Source organism: Ammospiza nelsoni, chromosome 3 (assembly GCF_027579445.1).
Source record: "Ammospiza nelsoni isolate bAmmNel1 chromosome 3, bAmmNel1.pri, whole genome shotgun sequence".
NCBI lineage: Eukaryota > Metazoa > Chordata > Aves > Passeriformes > Passerellidae > Ammospiza > Ammospiza nelsoni.
The window spans coordinates 98,118,010-98,137,919 of NC_080635.1; the positions used below are offsets into that span (position 1 = coordinate 98,118,010).

A 19,910-nucleotide genomic window follows, 5' to 3' on the forward strand; every position below is an offset into this window, starting at 1 on the left:
ACAATATGTTCCTTAGGGGAAGAGGTTTTGTAAATTCCTAAACTGGTGAAGATAATGGGAGCTTTTGGATGAAGAAAAAAAATGAGAGTACAGTATAAATTTGATGATTAAATATCAGATGTGATGTGAAAACTGAAATGGGTTTGAAGTACCACCTAATCACACCCTTGCCTAGAAGCTGATCAGTTTAAAAAAAACTTACCTAATTTTATTAAAGAAATAAATTCAGGTGTAACCATTTCACATGTATTTGTTACTGGAACACTACATATAAGGACAAGAGTACATCTAATGGGAATATTGTAAATTTTAGAGTACATCAATGAATGCAAACTGTGTTTGAGTCTACAAAAGCATTTTCTATTCCAGAAGGAGAAGGTTTCTGTCCCTGCCTGTTGTCAGCAAGCAGCAACTGTCAACCAGAGAGAGCCCATATCTTCTTTTTTTTTTTTCCCTGAAGATGGCAACCAAAAGAGGAAACATAACCTCCTATTGTGAATTACAAGCATGTTGCCTTGTATTCCCACATCTTCCCTGCTGTCTGGAGACTATCATGGCACTGTGACATCTCCTAATGTTTGATACTCTATTTAACTCTCAGCTACTTAAAAGAATTTGAGAGGAACAAATACAGAAGGAACAAACGCCCTCTCTGCAGCCTCACACCATCACAGTCTGTCACATCAGGAGTGTGAAATCATCGTTTCATAGCAAGGGGTGAGACTCTGCAAAGGACCCAAAAGAGGAACATGGGGCCGTACATGTTGGGAGCTTGCATGCATTTGACACATTCAGCTGCTTAAAACACATCACACTGTTCACCTCTGGAGCACTGACAAAGAGAGGATGATAATAATGTGGCAGGTGAGATCTTTGTGTCTGCTTACCTTTGTGAAGGGACAGTGGCATGCTTGCCTTAGTAAAACTGTTCTCAGGATCTGGAGGGATCAAGGGAAAAGCAGCAAAAGCATAATCATGACTTTGAAAGTAATGCCAGATGATCTGACCATAACCAGGTCACTGCATGTCTAACAGCTTGGTGTTTCCTTGGAATAAAGTATCAGAGAGTAGGAGAAAGTTTCTGTGACATGTGTAAGTATCCCTTTAGTCCAACATTCAGAATCAAAATGTGAGAAGCTCGCAATATTCACATCTTCCTGGTCCCCTTCACCCAGCAGTTAGCCAAAGTACTACAGCATAAAGCCTTATATCTCACTTTTTTCATAACTCTGAAACGTCTTTTTTTTTTTTTTTTTTTTGTGGTGGTAACTCTTACTATAAGCTTCAGGTTTGGTGGGGATTTTTTCTGTTCTGAGCAAATACAGATCAGAATTAGAATGCAGCAAACTAAACCAGAATTACACAGAATCATAGCAGCATGCAATGATAGCATCATTTGAGTTAAAAAAGACCTCTAAGATCATTGAGTTTAACCATTAAGCCAGCATTGCAAAGTCCATCATGAAACCATGTCCCTAAATGCGACACCTACCTGTCTTCTAAATGCCTTCATGGATGTGACTGAACCACTCCCCTGTGTAGCCTGTTCCAGTGCTTTACAGGCATTTCCATTAATAATTTTTTTTCTAGTATCTAATTTACACCTTCCCTGGTTCAACTTGAAACCATTTTCTCTCGTCCTATCACTTGTAATATGAGAGAAGAGACTGACCTCCATCTTGCTACAACCTCCTTCCAGGTAGTTGTAGAGAGCAATAAGGTGTCCCCTGAGCCCACTTTCCAAGTCTTCAGATTACTCCTCCCAAAGTGCATATTCATGTGTCTACTAACTGTCCAAGTACTTATTCAACTAGTTTGGTTCTCTCTTCCTAAGACAAGTTATTGAATGACCTCTACCCAAAATGGAACCGCACATTTGACATAATGGCTTCACTTGAATGGCTGAAAAAAACATGTTATATATCTAATAGCTGGACTAGTAGAGTTCAAGCCTCCAATCACAAACCATTCCTCAAGCTGGTAGACAGAGATTTGTAACCAAATCTAGTATTACAGAGGATATGTCTACACTTTAAACTAGAAGACACACTCTTAAATTCCGAGTAATTATTGAATGTTTGCTTCCCAAAGCCATTAATTCCCCATTTTCTCCTTGGTAAATTAAAAAAAAAATCTATAGCATCACTCTTACATCAGCATTATCTTTCCTCTCTCAACAGCAATTATTTCAAAACTTTCCCACTGACCTTTCACTAAACCTTTTTGTAACCCACCTCCCAGTGTTGCTTTATCTTCCCCTGAGCTCTGGCAGAAGGACAAAGTTCCTACACTCAGAGCAGTTCATAAACAACTAGTAGCCATATATGCAGTCAAAGGAAGTTTACAGTAACAGCATTCCAGAAGTTAAAATATCCTAAGTGGTGTCTATTAGGATACTCTGATTTTCTCATGCTGGACACACAGGGAGCCCTTGCCACTAAATGACAATAATTGGTATAGGTAGTCTTTCTCTCTCCTGCCTAGAGGTAGCTCTTTATTCTTCTTTCTTGTTCTATACTGACAAGTTCTACAATAAATGAGTCTTGTCTTTATTTTTCATTCAGTGGTTCAACAACTGAGCTGAGATTTACAAGGTAAGTTGGAGACAAGAAGAAACTTTCAGTTTTGATAATGCACCTTCAGTCTGTTTTACATTATCTGTAAGCTTCCCATGCTCACCGAGGAATACATGTGGGGAGTCTCCTGGAGATAGCCCATCACATAAAGTTACATACAGTTCATCCCTTATCTATTCCTGATCTCCAGCAAATAGGCTGATGATCTCAAAGCACTGCACAGCCCACTGCTCACTCATTCTTCTTTACCCTTCCTTTTCTATGTACCTATTTTTTCATAGATTGGCCTTACATTGTCTTTGCCACTCACCTCACAACAGGAAAGCTGAAATCCTACAGTTCTTATCTAGCACATATAGACAAGAAACGTAAGTTCAGTAACAGTTAAAAGTGAAGATATTTTTAATGTTTCTTTGATTTTATTTTACAGTCCAGGCAGCAACACAGCCAACATCAACACAGCCAACTTCCACAATGCCAAGATGGCAATCACGTTTAAGTGGACCCATTGGCTACCTTAATGGAACCATCTTTTGTTTGCTCCTGTGTATAGAGATACCTCTCCTCTCAGCTCTTAGGAAAAGCCTTAAAAATTCAACTATTTTAAAAGGTTATTTATGGTAAAGATAGCTGATAATTAGGATTAGAGACTTTAATAGCGATTACTAATATCATAATACCAAGAATCTTTTTTTATTTAATAATGGCATAGGTACACAAGGTACTTTCAGATTAAATTTACTGTATATCCTGATTCGCTCTAGGCACAGTAATTACCTTGTAGATCACTCTAAACAGAAATTGATTTTCTCAGTTTTCTAAGAATGTGCTCAATCTCATTCCTAAATAAAACACTGTACTTAATCAGAAAGCAGAATTCAGAGGGAAAGGAAAGAAATGATAAATTAGGCAATGCTTTTGGAGAGACAGGAGAATGTGCAACTGCCATCAAAGGTAAGGGAAACATTTCACTCCCCTTAGGATTTTGGATGTTAGTTATGAAAGCATTTTAGTTGGGATTTCTCTCAGTGAAAAGATGTAAATCTGATTACAAACAATGTCTCTTACAAGGAAATGGTAACATCAGTTAATGGAGGCATTGCCAGTAAGCTCTTGATGCTAAGTTACCATTTCTGGTTTGCTTTTTTTTCCCTGCTCTCATGATTCTTCTGTGTATTTACTTCTTTGATAGAAGCTTCTGTTGTTGTGATAAAATCTAAAAGTATATAAATCATCCAACTAATGCCTGTTCCTCTTTAGCTTTTTCAAACCTAGCAGCCACACGCTAGGAAGAATTGCCAGGAATATCACAAAAGCCACTCAATTTCTGGCATAGATTCAAGTCTTTTTCATACAGCCATTTACACTTCTGCAAAAATTCAGAAGACTATCTACAGCTCAACCTTTACAGAAATACTAATATTAAAATACCACCTTCTGCTACTCTGTCACTGTTAATAGGAATAAAAGTTCCCCATTAAATACAGATTTCTAATTAAGTCCAGAGTATTATAAACTTCTACACTGCTTTTCCACAAGAGAAAATAGAGGATTAAAAATTATCCTGGAAAAGCCTATGGGTAGGCTAAAGCTGATAAAGAGAAGAAAACAACAGTACAAAAAAAGGTTAAAGTCTTTCACACAATTGCATTTTATTGTGTGTGTAAAGAGGACACTATTAAAAACCCAGTGTCTACTAACAATTACTGCAATTCAGCATCTGATATATTTTATATATCTGCTATGCCTTATTTCTTTAGTAATACAGAAAAAAACTTGCCAAATTTTTACAGTACCTGAGGAATCATACTTAGTTTAAAGCTCAGACTGTGTGAGACTGGCCTGTCTTTTCAATTAATGGAAATTACTGACACCACCTAAAGTAATCTTAGAACAGATTGAATAGTCAGAACAATACATTTGATCACTGAACATTTTCTTTGTATGATTATACCTTACCACATTGGGTTACATAATTAACATTCTTACCCATCCCCAAATCTTCCATTAATTTTGCTTAGTTTCTCTACAATCTCATCTCCTGAAAGGATTTTCAAGTAAAATTTACTGACAGGGCAGTTTTTCTATTGAATCTTGTGCTTTTAAAGAAAATTAAATTGTACCAAAACCCCCCAACTGCAGATGCTTTACTCTGAGTACAGGGCAATTTATAGAAATTATTAGATGTAGTAGATAAAATAATTCACAGTTCTCAAAAATCTGCATACATTTTGTTATTTTCTCATAATTTATAGATTTATCAATGAGGTTTCTAAATGCACATTAAAGTCTGGCATTAATTTAACTTCTGATTTCCATTTTGCACATCTTAAAAGCTTAAGAGGTAAAATGGCTCTTGTGAAAGTCACCCCATTAGTCTCTATTGCTCTGATGAACAAGCAAGGCAGAAATACTCATCTGTCCTCCAAAATACCTTTCTCTAGTCCAGAATGACTGTTTTCTCTGCTGACCAGGACTGAGGACTGTGTGGCAGTCAGGGACAGCTGAGCTCACAGTGATGGTTCAGGTTTCACTTCACACTTTCATGGGGTCCCTGTGCTGCTCAGCAGCCACATCCTGAACCTCTGGTTTGCAGGAGTGGCACAGCACAAAATGCCATGATGGAAGCTGTGACAGTTCATCAGCTCACTGACAGGCAGTCCAGTATCTGTGCAGTGCAGGTGGCAAAAAGAGATGGCAGCAATAATGTCAACATCCATTAAGCTGTTCCCAGTTGTCATTCAGATCCTTAAGCGACCACTCAGCTGTCTGGATCATCCTGCACAGTACAGTCAGCAGAAACTTGCCAATTTTAATATTTATCCCAGGAAAACATGAAAGAACTTTTAAGCAGCCCTTCCTCTAAAGTGCTCCAAGTTTCTCAGAAATTAAATTCAGGAGTGGGGAGAAGGGATAATCTGCTGAAGGATCAGGGGCCATGATGGTGACAGAAGTGACAGTGACACAAGGCCAAAAGCTCCACCAAGACACAGCTCTGGTCACCAAGCTATTGAAGAGTAGCTCTGCTGAATACATTAAGAGGCTTCACTTTTACACACACGGCTAAGTGTATTTCATGATAGGGTTATTGATACTTCTAGTAATATAAAGAATTTACTGAAAATGTCTTTTAATATATAAACAAGAGAAAGAATGTGGATTCAGGTACTAAGATGTTTAAGATTGTTCTTAGCCAGTAAAGAGACAAGAAAAAAAAACAGACTGGAAGAAGCAATGAAATGGAGTAATTTCCTTTCTTTTATTTTGCAGACCAGGTTGGAAAAGGTGGCAGTTATATTAATGCTTGTTTCCTAACTACTGAACAGACACTCACGCAAGGTAAATTGCACCAAAACAATATTTTAGGGTTGAAATGGATTTTTTTTAACGTGTAAAGCAGTACCACTACACTTAAATGTCATTTTACCCATCAGTTGCTGTCTTGTCATGACCTTATAGCCACCCACTTGTGACATGGATATTTTTGGTGAGCTGCTGACATACTTGTCAGATCATCTGATGAGACAGACTCTCCTGATGAAGCACAAGCCACTAAAGCTGGTTTTGACTTCTTCCACTAATTTTATAATTTTTTACATAGGTTTTTTTTCTGTGTATGAGTTCTTGTACGAGTGTCAGAGTTCTTTTGTTGTTGGTGGTGGTTTTATTTTATTTAATATAAAAAACTAAATTTATGAACCTTTTAAAATCTGAAGTTTATTTCTGAATTTTTCTTGTTTAATAAATTGATAATTCACTTTCCATCAAACCTTCAACCTCGTGTACAAACTAAAAAGTATTAACAATTTAACTATTGCATTATTTTCTTCAAGTTGGCTGAAAAGATTTCAGTTACTGAAAAGAGGGATGTTTTCAGTCCTTTTTTATAAATTCATGAAATGGTCCACAAATATCACAAATAATGCTGCAAATATTATGTTTTAGAATTAGAAATTAATAAAGAAAAGAGAAGATATCAGCAACCTTAATAACTAGTTATGTTATTTAAAAATCATAGATAAAGCCTAAGGAAAAAAACACTTGTTACCTCATTTATACATGGTAGGAGATGAAAGCTATTACATTCCCTTTATTTTGTTGACTAAATCTTTTAGGGCTTTTTTTTCCTGAGATTGTGTCATAATTCCTGTTTGGATTGTCTTGGTCAGACATCTTTAACCATGGCAAGGAGGATATATACAAATTGAAAGTATAAAGTAGTTATTTATTGCCTAATAGATACCAAAGACAGATCAGATTTAATATACCAGCAAACTAAGCATTATTATGCTCCCCACATCCAATAAAAAACCTCAAGAGTTTTTGCTGGCATGGTGGGCACCAGGAACAAAAGCTGGTCTCAGCTGGTCTCAAGAAACAAATCTTCAATATTGTTACACTGCATCGTCCATCCCAACCAGTCCCCACCAATGGGACTGACTGGCCATCAGACTGACAACACAATTTCCTGGTTTTTCACTCACTGCCATGGGCAGGGACATCTTCCCTAGACCAGGCTGCTCAGGGCTCATCCAACCTGGCCTGGAACACTCCCAGGGATGAGGCATCCACAACTTTTCTAGGAAACCCATGACAGTGTCTCACCACCCTCAGGGTAAAGAATTTCTTCCTAAGATCTCATCTCACCTACTTTCTTTCAGTTTAAAGCCCTTACCCCTTGTCCTATCATCACATGTCCTTCCAAAAAGTCCCTCTCCATCTGTCTTGTAGGCTCCCTTTAGGTACTGGGAAGCTGCTCCAGGATCTCCCTGAAGGCTTCTCTTCTCCAGGCTGAACAGTCCCAGCTCTCCCAGCCCTTCCTCATAGGAGAGCTGTTCCAGCCCTCCGATCATTGCCATGGTCCTCATCTGGAATTGTTCCAACAGGTTCATGCCCTTATGTTGGGGGCCTCAGAGTTGAAGACAGTACTCTACTCTAGGAGATAAGGGCAAAACAAATACCGAAGTGCCTTCAAACTGAGTGCTGCAAGTTGCTAAATACAGTAGTTCAAAACTATTTGTTCAAAACTGTAGTTCAAAACTATTTGGTATTTGCAGTCATGACTCAATGTCCAAATGGAGGTCAATAGGTATTTCAGTTGTCAGCATTGTTAACTATCCTCACTAGAACAAGGTACAGTGATGATCAAAACTTTAAGTTAGAGAAATTGCTTTGCATTTGGTATCACAAGTAGGAGCACTTAAAAATACCAATATTTTCCTCTTCTTCCACTCCTCTAGCTCATACGTATAAAGAAATCAATCCTGAACAGCTTACTTGAATAAAAAAGCACAGTCAAACCCTCATCATAACTATGCCCAGGAATATCAGTGGAGCAAAAAATCATGTTTGATTATATTCTGAATATCTATGTAGCCTGCTAAAAAAAGATTTTCTGACAAACATAAGCAAAATTGTATTTTTTGAGTGAAAATGGAAAAACATCACACTGTTCTCAAGTTTCACTTTTGTTCATAGGCATCAATTAACTTCTTTGTGCTCATTACAGTCCAGGAAATTATTTGCTCTGCTCCCAATTAGGTACTTGATGTATGTGGTTCATTACCTAAGGTCTTGTTTGTACGGCTGGATGCAGACAGAACTCCATTCATACTCCACACTGTCAGCCATGAGCCCATTTTGGGCCAGAAGTAATTCAGCTGCATCAGAAAAATGGCACATTCCAGCAAAAGAGCTTTACAAAAGGGCACAGAAATTCACTCATATGGGAACACTGATTTTGGATCATAGAGTTGGCTCACATCCAGAGAGTTCAGAGTATAACTAGAGAAGCTCAGGTTCCCCCTCATCCATTCATGTGGATGTGCCTGGAATTATATTGGGTTGCTTCTGCTCTCTGACAGTACAATGGTATTTTTCTCCCATGGGAGAGCAACTGGGGTACAACAAAACTCTAGTGCAGAGGGTGAACAAACATCCTATGCACTAAAAGCTTCTAAATTATGGTATAATTTACTTAACAGAAAATGTGAATTAACTTCAAAAGCTTCAGCAAAACATAAATTGCAGTACATTCAGGGCTGTAAAACTGTTAATAAATAAATCACCTCTTAATTATTACCTATCAACAGGATAATATGACAAATAGATACCCATTACATGAAAACAGACAACTAATAAGGATATTGCTCCTCTTTTATAGTTTATTTACATTATTAAATTGCATACTGTTAATCTCAAAAAAAATAAAAAAATAAAATGCTGCTCTGCATACTGTTTCTTTGATAACATTAACAATAAGAATGAGGAATTTAGACATCTTTCGAAGTGTTTGACTACAATTAGGAATGGCTAAAAAAATCCCCAAGCAAACATGTAGGGGTTGACAGGACAAGGTGCAATGGCTGTGAACTGAGTAGGTTTAGATTAGCTATTATGAAGAAATTCTTTACTGTGAGGGTGGTGAGGCAGTGGAAGAAGAAGTTACCCAGAGAATTCATGGATGCCCCATCCCTGCAAGTGCTCAAGGCCAGGTTGCCCAAGGCCCTAAGCAAGCTGTTCTAGTGGGAGGTGTCCCTGCCCATGGAAGGGGTTTGGAACTAGATTATCTTTAAGGTCCCTTCCAACCCAAACCAGTCTATGAGTCTACATATTAACAAAGTTGTCTTCAACATCTGCAGTAACAAAGAGATTAAAAAATAAAACCTAAACAGTGACCTTCAATCCAGGTAAGAAAAAACAACTTGGAATTCAAAACTATTTGGTATTTGCAGTCATGGCTCAATGTCCAAATGGAGATCAATAACAAGTGGTGTCATCCCATAAGGGAGCCAGGTGTGGTATCTTCATTAACGACATTTCCTGTGGCTCTTAATGCAACTCTCAGCAAGTTTGTGGATATCTCAGGGGTGCAATTGATTCACTAATGGGAATCTTGGGGGATCTGGACAGGCTTGAGGAGTGGGCCCATGTGAACCTTGTGAAATTTAACAGGGCCAAGTGCAAGTCCTGGACCTGGGTCGAGGCAATCCTCAATGTCATTACAGACTGGGGGATGACTGGACTGAGAGCAGCCCTGCCCAGGATGACTTGGTGATACTGTTGGATGAAAAATCAAACATGAAACAGCAGTAGGCACCTGCAGTCTTGGAAACCAATTATAGCCTAGGGTGTACAAACTCGTGCATGGCCAGCAGGCTGAGGGAGGCTATTTCTCCCTCTACTCTGCTCTCACAATACCCCACCAGAGTACTGTGTTCAGCTGTGGAGCCCCCAGTATATCAAAGACATGGATCTGTTAAAGCACATTTAGAGGAAGGTTATAAAGATCAGAGGGCTGGGACACCTCTCCTGGGAAGGAAGGCTGTGGGAGGTGGGGTTGTTCAGCCTAAAGAAGATAAGGCTCTGGGGAGATCTTACTGTGGCCTTTCAGTCCTTAGAGGCAGGGGCTTATAGGAAAGACTGAGGGATTTTTCACCAGGGCTTGTAGTAACCAGACAAGACACAACATTCTAAGTTGAAATAATAGATTCAGATTGTACATAATGAAGGAATTTTTTATTATGAGGGTGGTAAGACACTGGAACAGGTTTCCCCGAAAGGCTGTGGATGCCACATCCCTGCAACTGTTCAAGGCCAGGCTGGTTGGGGTTTTGAGCAAACTGGTCTGTTCGAATGTGTCTCTGCCCAAGGGTTGGAACTACATGATAGTTAATGGTTTCTTCCAAACAAATCCATTCTACAATTCTGTAAGTTAGCAGAAGAAAGAAAAGAGTCCAGATAAAACTAACATGTTAAAACAAATGGCAAACATAATGGAAAAGGTACTTAGAAGTAGTGGTATCACTTATGACTTCCAGAACAGAAAGCTTCATTAAGCAGAATGCTGCAGTGTTCTATCTGGGCTCTGGTTCTATTAATATTTTAATAAGATGGATAACATGTATTGCATGGATAACATAACAAGGACTGCATATAAGTATTACAGGCAATAACTCTCAGATGGTAGGAAACAAGGAGAATTCCCAAATTTCTTGGGACAAATAAGAGCAACTACAGTGTTCTTTATTTAAGACCTACAAAGACACTGGAGGAAAAACTTATGAGGCAGCAGTTCTTAGGAGGAAATCTGGAGATCTTGGGAATTTTTACTAAACCAGACCCAGCAATATGCAGTAGTTCTCAACTTAATGTAATACTTGTCATCTGTGTCATCTGAAAGACATGAGGAGTAATCTGTTTGAACTAGCAGGTGGTTTAAGATCTGCATCTTACTTTGAGAACTGCTCTTGCAGAAAGTGGTTTATTTGGAGGCAATCCAGAAGAGAAAAACAGGAATTATAAAGCTGTAGCGAGTGATCTGCATGGAAATGCCAAAGAGATTGGAGATAATTAGCCTAGAAAATGGAAGAGTTATGGTTGGAAGGATTTATTTAAACACATTTTTTCAAGGTTCTATCTAGGGTGTTTACAGTCTTCAGTTACATAAAAGAAACCTACCAAGAAAAAGAAAGTAATTTTTTTCTTTATATTCACAATGATTAACAGAAGAACTGATTAATAAGAAAAATCTTATAAAAAAACAAAACCAAGCCAAAGTTTTTATTAAGAACAGCTTGTAAAACAGGTGTGGTAGCTGACAAGTCTTAGTTCCTGGGAGTGTCTAAAATATGGGTTAGATGGACATCTCTCAGGAACATTTTAGATTAGGTTCAGAATTTTCTGGGGGAAAAGAGGAAAGATACAGTGACTTCCCAAGGTCCTCCAAACTTCCTTTGCACAATTCAGTTTAGACCAACTCACTGAGGTAGTGAAAGCACATCAGGTTATACAACACACAGTACTAAATTTCGGACATAAAAGATACCCTATCTTTTGCAAAAACATAAACACTTCAGACACACTTCAAAGTTAGCCTGAAGTATGAAGTGTATTGCTCAATGGTGCAGTGAGACCTCACCCATGTATAACAATAGCTGGTACATCTCAACTGCAAACATGACCATTTAAAGGAAATAAGTGCAGTTTGTTCTGAGAGGCCATAAACATCTCTCTCCTCCAACCCCTATGAAATATAATATTAAGTAGGATAGAGGGATAAAATATTTCACCTCATAACATGCCTGGATATTCTTTTTGGAAATCAACCAACACATAAAAAAAAAACAAACAGGAATTCAGAATATAAGCATTGTAATACACTTCTTATTTTCTACCCTTACTCTGAGGTCTACAAACAGCATCTAAGAGATCCTGGACCATCAAGATCTCTCAGATGCTGTTTGTAGACTTCAGAGTCAGTCTCTTATACTGAATGTAGATTGACTGTGTCAGTTTGAACTGATTAGTTCAACTTTCTGAGAAATGTCACTTAATCTAATGCAAACAATCTGAATTCAGAGCATTGTGTAGACAAGGAACCAACTCAAAAGTAAAACTAATTTTTTTTCCCAGCTTGTACATGAGGCCAGGATAGACTTAAACATCCACAGATTTTCCATAATAGAAGGCAATACAGAACTTGCTATGTTTGACTGTAGTACTCCCAGGTAATATGGGAGATCATAATCACATCCCTAAATGTTTTTTACTGTAAGTAAGTTTCACAATTATTGGAGTAAAGAGTTACTGTATTTCCCCTTCACATAAACTCTGTTTATAAAAGGAAATAGTTTTAAGAGCAAAAAACTGAAACAAACTTACCAGAAGTCTAGAACCTTTGAGGGACAGACAAGTATTACTCTGTATAGAATGATTAGGGGAGTTTCATAGGAGCAAGATTAGAGAGCAGTGTTGCTTTTACCAGCACTCTAAGGATTCGAGATACCAAAGAAAGTAAGGCATATTGCAATTTACTTCTACCAGACTCAAGGGTAACCTGAAGACTTTCTTCTACCACTGGTTATTTAAAAGACAGAGTCAGAGAGATGGAATGACAGCTGTGAAAACTCATGTCTCAGGATTTTCAAAGACAAGTTGTACAAACACAAAAATGAAGATTTGGATTGTGAAATGAAAATACGCTTCTACACATAGACTGCAATTCACACATTCTCACATATGGGTTTTAAATGATTTGATGAAATGATTTGATTTTTTAAACAGTTTTTAAATTCTTTCAAGTAAGGAACAGAAGAAATTATATGTTAGTTATGTAAGCAATCATGGATTGGCAAATGGATCAAATCAAAGACTAAATGATAATAGAAATAACAATTCAGTATTTAGAAAATGATGCATTTAATAAAATCCTGATTGGGTCAAAGGCTTGCCTTTAGAAGGGAGGGTGAAACTTACCTGTATAACTTACTCATTAAGAAGCATTCCCTGATTTGTGCCAATAAATATTATCTGTAAGAAGTTAAATTATTTCACTTTTACATTACTGCATCAAATCCCACTATCATTATCTTCATGGGGAAGAAAAAGAGTAAAAAGCAGTTTACATCAGGATTGGGATTTATTCAAAAAAGGGTTATATAATACTTCTGGAGGTTGCAAAATCTTTCAGAAAAAAAAATTATCTGAGAATTTTACCAAAAATTGGTTATGAATCAATGCAATGATGGCATAGGATATTTATTTAACAACAGATTTAATAAAAACTATAGTCAAAAATAAAATATGTTAGCAGACTTAGTATTATGTAAGCTTAGATTTTTTGTGTAATCCGATGATTAATTTTATTCACTGTGTTTTTAATATATGTTCTTCAAAAAAAAGGCAATGAAGCCCATCTATATTCTCTTGTATAAAATCTATTGTCAGATTTCAACTCTGTTTCAAAGCCTGCTTCTCTTGAACTGAATATCATGAAGAGTAGTATAGACTAAAATCAGACCTTTTAGAGGAGGTTTATATTCTAGATGCTGAAATAACTGTTAAAAATTAATAACTCTACTGATGTTTTCAGATAGATACATACATATATATATATATATATAACATTAAGCCTTGAGTCTGTTAAAGTATGAAAGTCTGTTACTCTGTTGGCTTTATGAATCTGATGGGATCTAAAGTGAAAGGCAGGATTTTACTGCAGATAAATCATTGAAGAAATGTAACTGATACTTTTACCTCTAGAAACTGAGGCAGGATTTCATTCGAGAATAGATCAACAATGCAAAAGTGGAATTCATCTTATGAACAACCACTATGATAAACAGGAAAAAAAAAAAAGAACTCTTATTTAATGATATCTAAGTCTGGAAAAGAACTATTTTATTCCTTTTTCTCAAATATAATGCTGGATTTTTTTTTTTCTTTCTATACATATGCATATATATTCTGTATTAAAGTCCATGGATTTTTGTTTCAAATTTTCCTCGTTCTTGAAGAATAAACAAAGAGCAACCTATGCAATGTAACTTGTCTTGTGAGAACCAAGAATATACACAAAATGCTATTAAAGTATTTCTCTGCTAGTCTAGTGAGTTACAGATGTAAATGAGGTACTCAATATAAAGTATATTTTGGAAAGGGTTTTTCAATGACATCTGCTAAAAAGATGAGACCTGGCATTTTTCCATTGCAAATATTTCAGAAAGATTTATTTTCTCTTAAATTAAGAACTTTCTACATGTTTTTTTTTTTTTTTTTTCTGTAGAGAACACAGCATGTTGGGGGAAAAAAGGAAAAAAAAGTAATTTTCTTGACATTTTTCAAAGTCTAACACATTCCTTCAGGCATAAAGTTTATTTTTATGTCTCCCCAGCAAACTACTGTGCAAAAGACTCAAATTTTGTTTTGTTTTCTGTTTCATTTCAGTTTTCTTTTTTTTAAAAGAAAACTAGTAGAGTTTGTTTATTTCTTGTGTAAAAGAACTGAAAAATATGCAGGTCTTTTGAATGACTTCAAGAATAACAGAAAAGTTAAGATTTCCCACAGAAAGCAGCTCTCTGTGCTCTTAAAATATCAAAGTGTTTCCAGGACTTGTACTTCCATCTTTTATATCCCTTTCATTTCAGAGGCCGCTGTGTCCTTATAAAGGGCATTTCATATTCCCTGGTGGGAAACAATAAGAATACTTTTTAAGGCAGATTCTTGTGAACAAATACATGACCGTATTTGTAATCTATTTTAATGCTTTTTCTAATAAAGATTTCTTCTCTCTTCAAAAACTGCCTCACTATAAATCTGTTCACAGGGGCCTAGGAAATACCATGTTGGATGTATGTGGATATACCCTGAAAAGGATATACCTAATTTAGTATTCTCTTACAAGAAGTGTCTTGCCAAGGAATTAAATGTGTTAGAAATTTGAAATTTCTATATAGTAAGAAAGCAAGATTTCCAGATTTCAGTACAACTCAGCTGACATATGCCAGAATCCTACGTTTTCTTTAGCATTGAGTTTTGGAATATATAAGAATATACCTGTTAAAGACACTTTAAATCTAAGACAAGTCTTATGATGGTTGAAGAAATCCAAAGCAGACAAGTCTTTTCCAAACATCTAACAAGTAATTTATTCTGTGCCGTAAGAAACGAATTAAACTTCTCTCTTGTATAACTGGGGATGTTCTCTTTTATTCCTATATCTGTCTAATCCTTTTTACCAATATCTCGGTCTCAGTGAATTAATTCTTTGCTTCAGTGTGACATGCTTGGTGTATTTAGCCCTAAGACAATCTAGGGGTGACACAGGAAATCATTGCAGGCTTTCCCCAGAGTATATTCTGCTCTAGTCTTCAAGGAATCAATCCTGCAATGAGAAATTGAGAAGAAAAACAAGAAAAAGTGCTGGAGGCTGACTGAAAGACTGCCTATACCTTAATAGCAGAGAAGAAAGTCCTGCAAAAATACCCTGGATTTCTGAGTATCGTGTGACCCCTTAAGAATCCCTCCAGGTTGATGTAAGCTGCTTTTTAAATGAGAAAACAGTGATCCCTGGAAAGGCGAGGTTTGTTTTGCAGGCGCAGAATGTTTTCTGGAGGTATTTAGGATAGAGTTCACCTTACAACAGAGACTCTGAAAAACGTTTATGCACAAGATAGGCTTCATTTCAGTCTTGCTGCAAGCACTGAAATATACAGTTCTTGAGCTGATTTTCTATTTTGAAATAAATGACAATTTAATACTCACATAACTCAATGAACAGAAAGGCTCACCCTGGGGCAATGGTGATGGTTGGTCCAATTTGCCATCCCATGAGTAATTAATCCTTCCCACCCACACTGAGGTTTGTGTCATTCGTGCCCACTGGTCCTTCCATCACTCACGGCTCATCCTTATCTGTCATTAAGATGCCATTATCTGCATCCTGGGCTGCATCAAACGAGGAGGGACCAGCAGGTTGAGAGAGGTGAATCTGCCCCTCTACTCCACTCTCATGAGAGGTCACCGGCAGTGCTGTGTCCAGCCCTGGGGCCCTCAGCACAGGAGGGCCACAAAGATGATCAGAACAATGGAGAACCTCTCTGACTGAGACAGGCTGAGAAGGCTGAAGTTGTTCAGCCTCGGTAGGAGAAGGCTCCACAAAGACTCCACAAATCGTGCTGGCCTTCCAGTACTTTAAGGGAAGAGCAACTTTTTACACCAGCAGATAGTAACAGGACAAGTAGGAATGGCTTTGAACTAGAAGGAAAGAGATTTAGATTTTATGTTAGGAGGAAATCATTTCCTCAGAGGGTACTCAGGCACTGGAACAGGCTCTCTAGAGAATATGTGGATGCTCATCCTGGGAAGTGTCCAGGGGCCCTAAACAAGCTGGTCTAGTGTAAGGCGTCCCTGCCCATGGTGGGAGGGATGGAACCAGATGATCATTAAGGTTTCTTTCAGCCCAAGCCATTCTATGATTCTATAATGAAAAATAACAGATAAATTTAGCAATTAAATTAGCCTACTGTGCCTACAATATTTTAATTACTTCATGTTCAGAGGAGAGAAATTTCCTTTCATTAATATATTTATTTATGAAATCATGTAATTCTTTACCAGCTGATCATAGAGGTTTGAATGGAATATATAATATAGATAATATATATTATAGCCTCTCAGATATATATTCAGACTTATTTATATATATCTATATTTTTAGTGAGATAAATTGGTAAACTTATTTATTGAGTAAAAATGTGTAGCAATAATGCCTAGGATTAGGGAAAATAGAGAAGTGTTGAATGAAACTTTACTATATTATATTATATTATATTATATTATATTATATTATATTATATTATTCTGTGATTCTACAAAAATTAAAGACTTTTAAACATATATCCAGTTCACAAACAACAATAAATTTAGCTAGACCTTTACACTCTTTGCTTACATAAGGACCCTCTGTTATGAGTTCCAAATCACTCTTAACATCTTTTCCTCTCTGTAATTGCCTCCAAGTATCATTCACTACTAGTGCTTTCAGGATTTTTCCTTCACATTTTATCTGAATTTATTTCTAAGACAGATTACTACAGTACTTTACAGTATTGTGAATTATATTAGCATATGTCCTCCTCATGTTTCTAACAGATATAAAGCCTTCTTTTCTCACAGTCCCCAACCCTATTTGCACTTCCTCCTAATATATTGCTAAATTCCAAGTTTCATCAATTACATTATTTTCTTTGTTAAATCACTACAGAAGATATAAGTTCAAATATTACTTTTTGTGTATTTCAGTACACCATTGATATTAATTTATAGTCTTCATATAGACCCCGATCCACTTTTAAATGTGTTAAAACCTAAACCAACATGAATTAAGTTTTTATAGAAATAGGAGTAATATCCATAACTTCTCACTTAATACTTTAGTTTACCCATTTTACAACTCCCCTCCCCCAAAAGCTGTGTAATGTTTATAGTATTAGAATTAAATAAAAACAGAATGCCATTATAATTAATAAAATTTTGTTACTTTTACAAAGTGGTATCCTTTCAGGGTTTTTTAATAGTTTTACTAATCTAGAAACTGGATTCTTAGAACACTGAAGTTAACTAAATTACTATCCTTTGTTATTTATTTACTTCAATAGTCTATAAAACACATTCCCTGGAACACTTTATTCCTGCAAATTCAGATTTGGATTCCTCCTTACTTTTAAATTGTTCTAGAATCTTAATCTTTAATTTCTCATTTCTAAAAAAAAGCTTTTTATCTAGATATTTTAAACAAGATTATTATCATCCCTTTCAGTCTTTTCAGCATTTGTTTTTTCCCTATGATGTTGTTAGAAAATCCTTATTATCTTAACCCCTTTGGCTAGCATTAATCCATTTCTCTTTTTATACTGCCTTATCTTTGCCCTACAAGCTTTAACTTCGAATATTTTTGTCTGGCTGCCTCTTCTCTTTCCCCTTTCCAGAACACTATTCAATAGTGATTGCTTATCTTGTCTCTCAGTGCCAGAAGCTACCAACAGCACAGTACAGCTGTGACATATCACAAGCAAAAGGGAAGGCACACAAACATGCCTCTCTTTGTGAGAATGATGTAAAAAACTGTAGAGAAACTATTAATTTATTTTTTTTTAATGCAACCTTTTGGCATCACTGGACCTGCCTTGCTAAATAGCAAATGGTTTCAAAAATCTATACATTAAGGATAGCCATAATTATTTTTGGAAAAATGTCTCTAGAATTTTTTATTCGCTGTTCTTCAAATTAACTATTTTGGCCATTCTGCCCACTGTCATTGTGGTTTAGGCCATTTTTCTAATAGTTAGAATACTACAACCTGAAGCATGATAAAGAATAATTGAAAAAACCCATGGTCCACTACAGTGACTGACAGAAATAACAAAATTCACTGACAACATACATACTAGATTTGATCATGGGTCTGGTTATTTGCTTAATCCTGACATACGTACAAACTATTAGGGATCAAAACAACCTCACCATGAACTAAGGAGAAGACTGAAACAAAATATACAACTCAATTAGTTTCACCCTGAGCAAGGGATTCAACTACATGGCCATCAGAACCCTTCAAACCTAAATTTACCTATGAGTCTATTTCAGATAATTTCAAAAGCATTTTTTTAATCTATTCAAAAAATAGGTCAACAAGTAAAATTTTAGCCCTAAGGTACCAACCTTAAGATTTCTTCAGTTTATTATCTCCTCTGTTAATATCAATACAGTGAACTACTCTCAAACATGAAAGAACCCCAAAATCTTGACATGCATTCATATATTAAAAAATCTCAGCCATAACCTGGAAAACTTGAACTCTTGTCTTCTGTGAGTGCTCAATACCTGAATTCTGTGCACCACATCACACCAGGGGAATGCTAAAATATAACAAAATTGTGAATATGGATTCTGAAGAGATTTTCGAGGGATTGCTATCAGTTCTACATGCTCACTTGCAATAAAAAATGTACAACTAACTATTTTCACCCAGCTGATGTTGTAAATGATTCAAGCTTCCAACCTGACTTATCAATGTTTTCCAGAGGTTACCCAATTTTAACTTTATATCCATTCAGAGCAGAATCTAAACAAACCAATCAAACAAAGCAAACAAAAAGACCCAAAATTTCCCCCAAAACCCCAAACCAAATCCCCCCCAGAAACCCCCAAAAAATCAACCCCTCAACCAAATAAAGAAAAACAGGAAAAAGAAAAAAAGAAAAAGAAAAAGAAAAAGAAAAAGAAAAAGAAAAAGAAAAAGAAAAAGAAAAAGAAAAAGAAAAAGAAAAAGAAAAAGAAAAAGAAAAAGAAAAAGAAAAAGAAAAAGAAAAAGAAAGAAAAAGAAGGCAAAACCCTCCCCAAAAGTAAAGCGGTATGCAAACATTTTGTTTTTCTAAATGGAGAGATAGAACTGCTGCAAAGAACACCAGCACTTCTAAAATTTATGTTATAAGCACTGAAATGCTTGAGGGTAGCCTCAGATACCATGATCTTCTTGTTCTCATAAACTTCTCAGACTTACTAGTGGAGGCATAAATTACCTTTTGATTGCTGTGTATCAACAATTTAGGCAAAAATATAGGAAACAGTCTAATGCACATATAAAGGAGTAAGACTGACAGTAAATTCAGGGAAAAGTAAATTTCTGGAAAATATGTTTAAACATTTTAAGTGCATATTTCTCAGTGAGTTGGCATTAATTTTTTTACAGGTTACCGTGGATTTGTACATTAATGGAACACATAATTGTTAGAACTATACAACTGAGTTCTTTCTGTGTGGCTGTGCTTAGCATATGACTGATCAGTGGTGTGCACAGAAATGAAATTTCTTGGGAAACAGATATGTGCAATCAAAGGCTGAAGGGGCTCCCTGTGTGGACAAAGACATTTATGTATGATATCTGGCCAGAGTTCAAGATTCGTGCTCCTAAATCTTCACCTGGGAGAACCAAGATTACTTTATGTATGGCAATGTGTTGCAGACAGAGTGACTAAAAAAAGGGAGGGGTAA

The 19,910-nt window shown here is 36.3% G+C and overlaps 1 protein-coding gene across 8 annotated transcripts in view; it reads right to left on the minus strand.

Moving 5' to 3' along the window:
• Window positions 1-19,910, minus strand: part of ADGRB3 (adhesion G protein-coupled receptor B3) — a 447,230-nt gene that overhangs the window by 408,083 nt on the left and 19,237 nt on the right. The window lies entirely within an intron of this gene.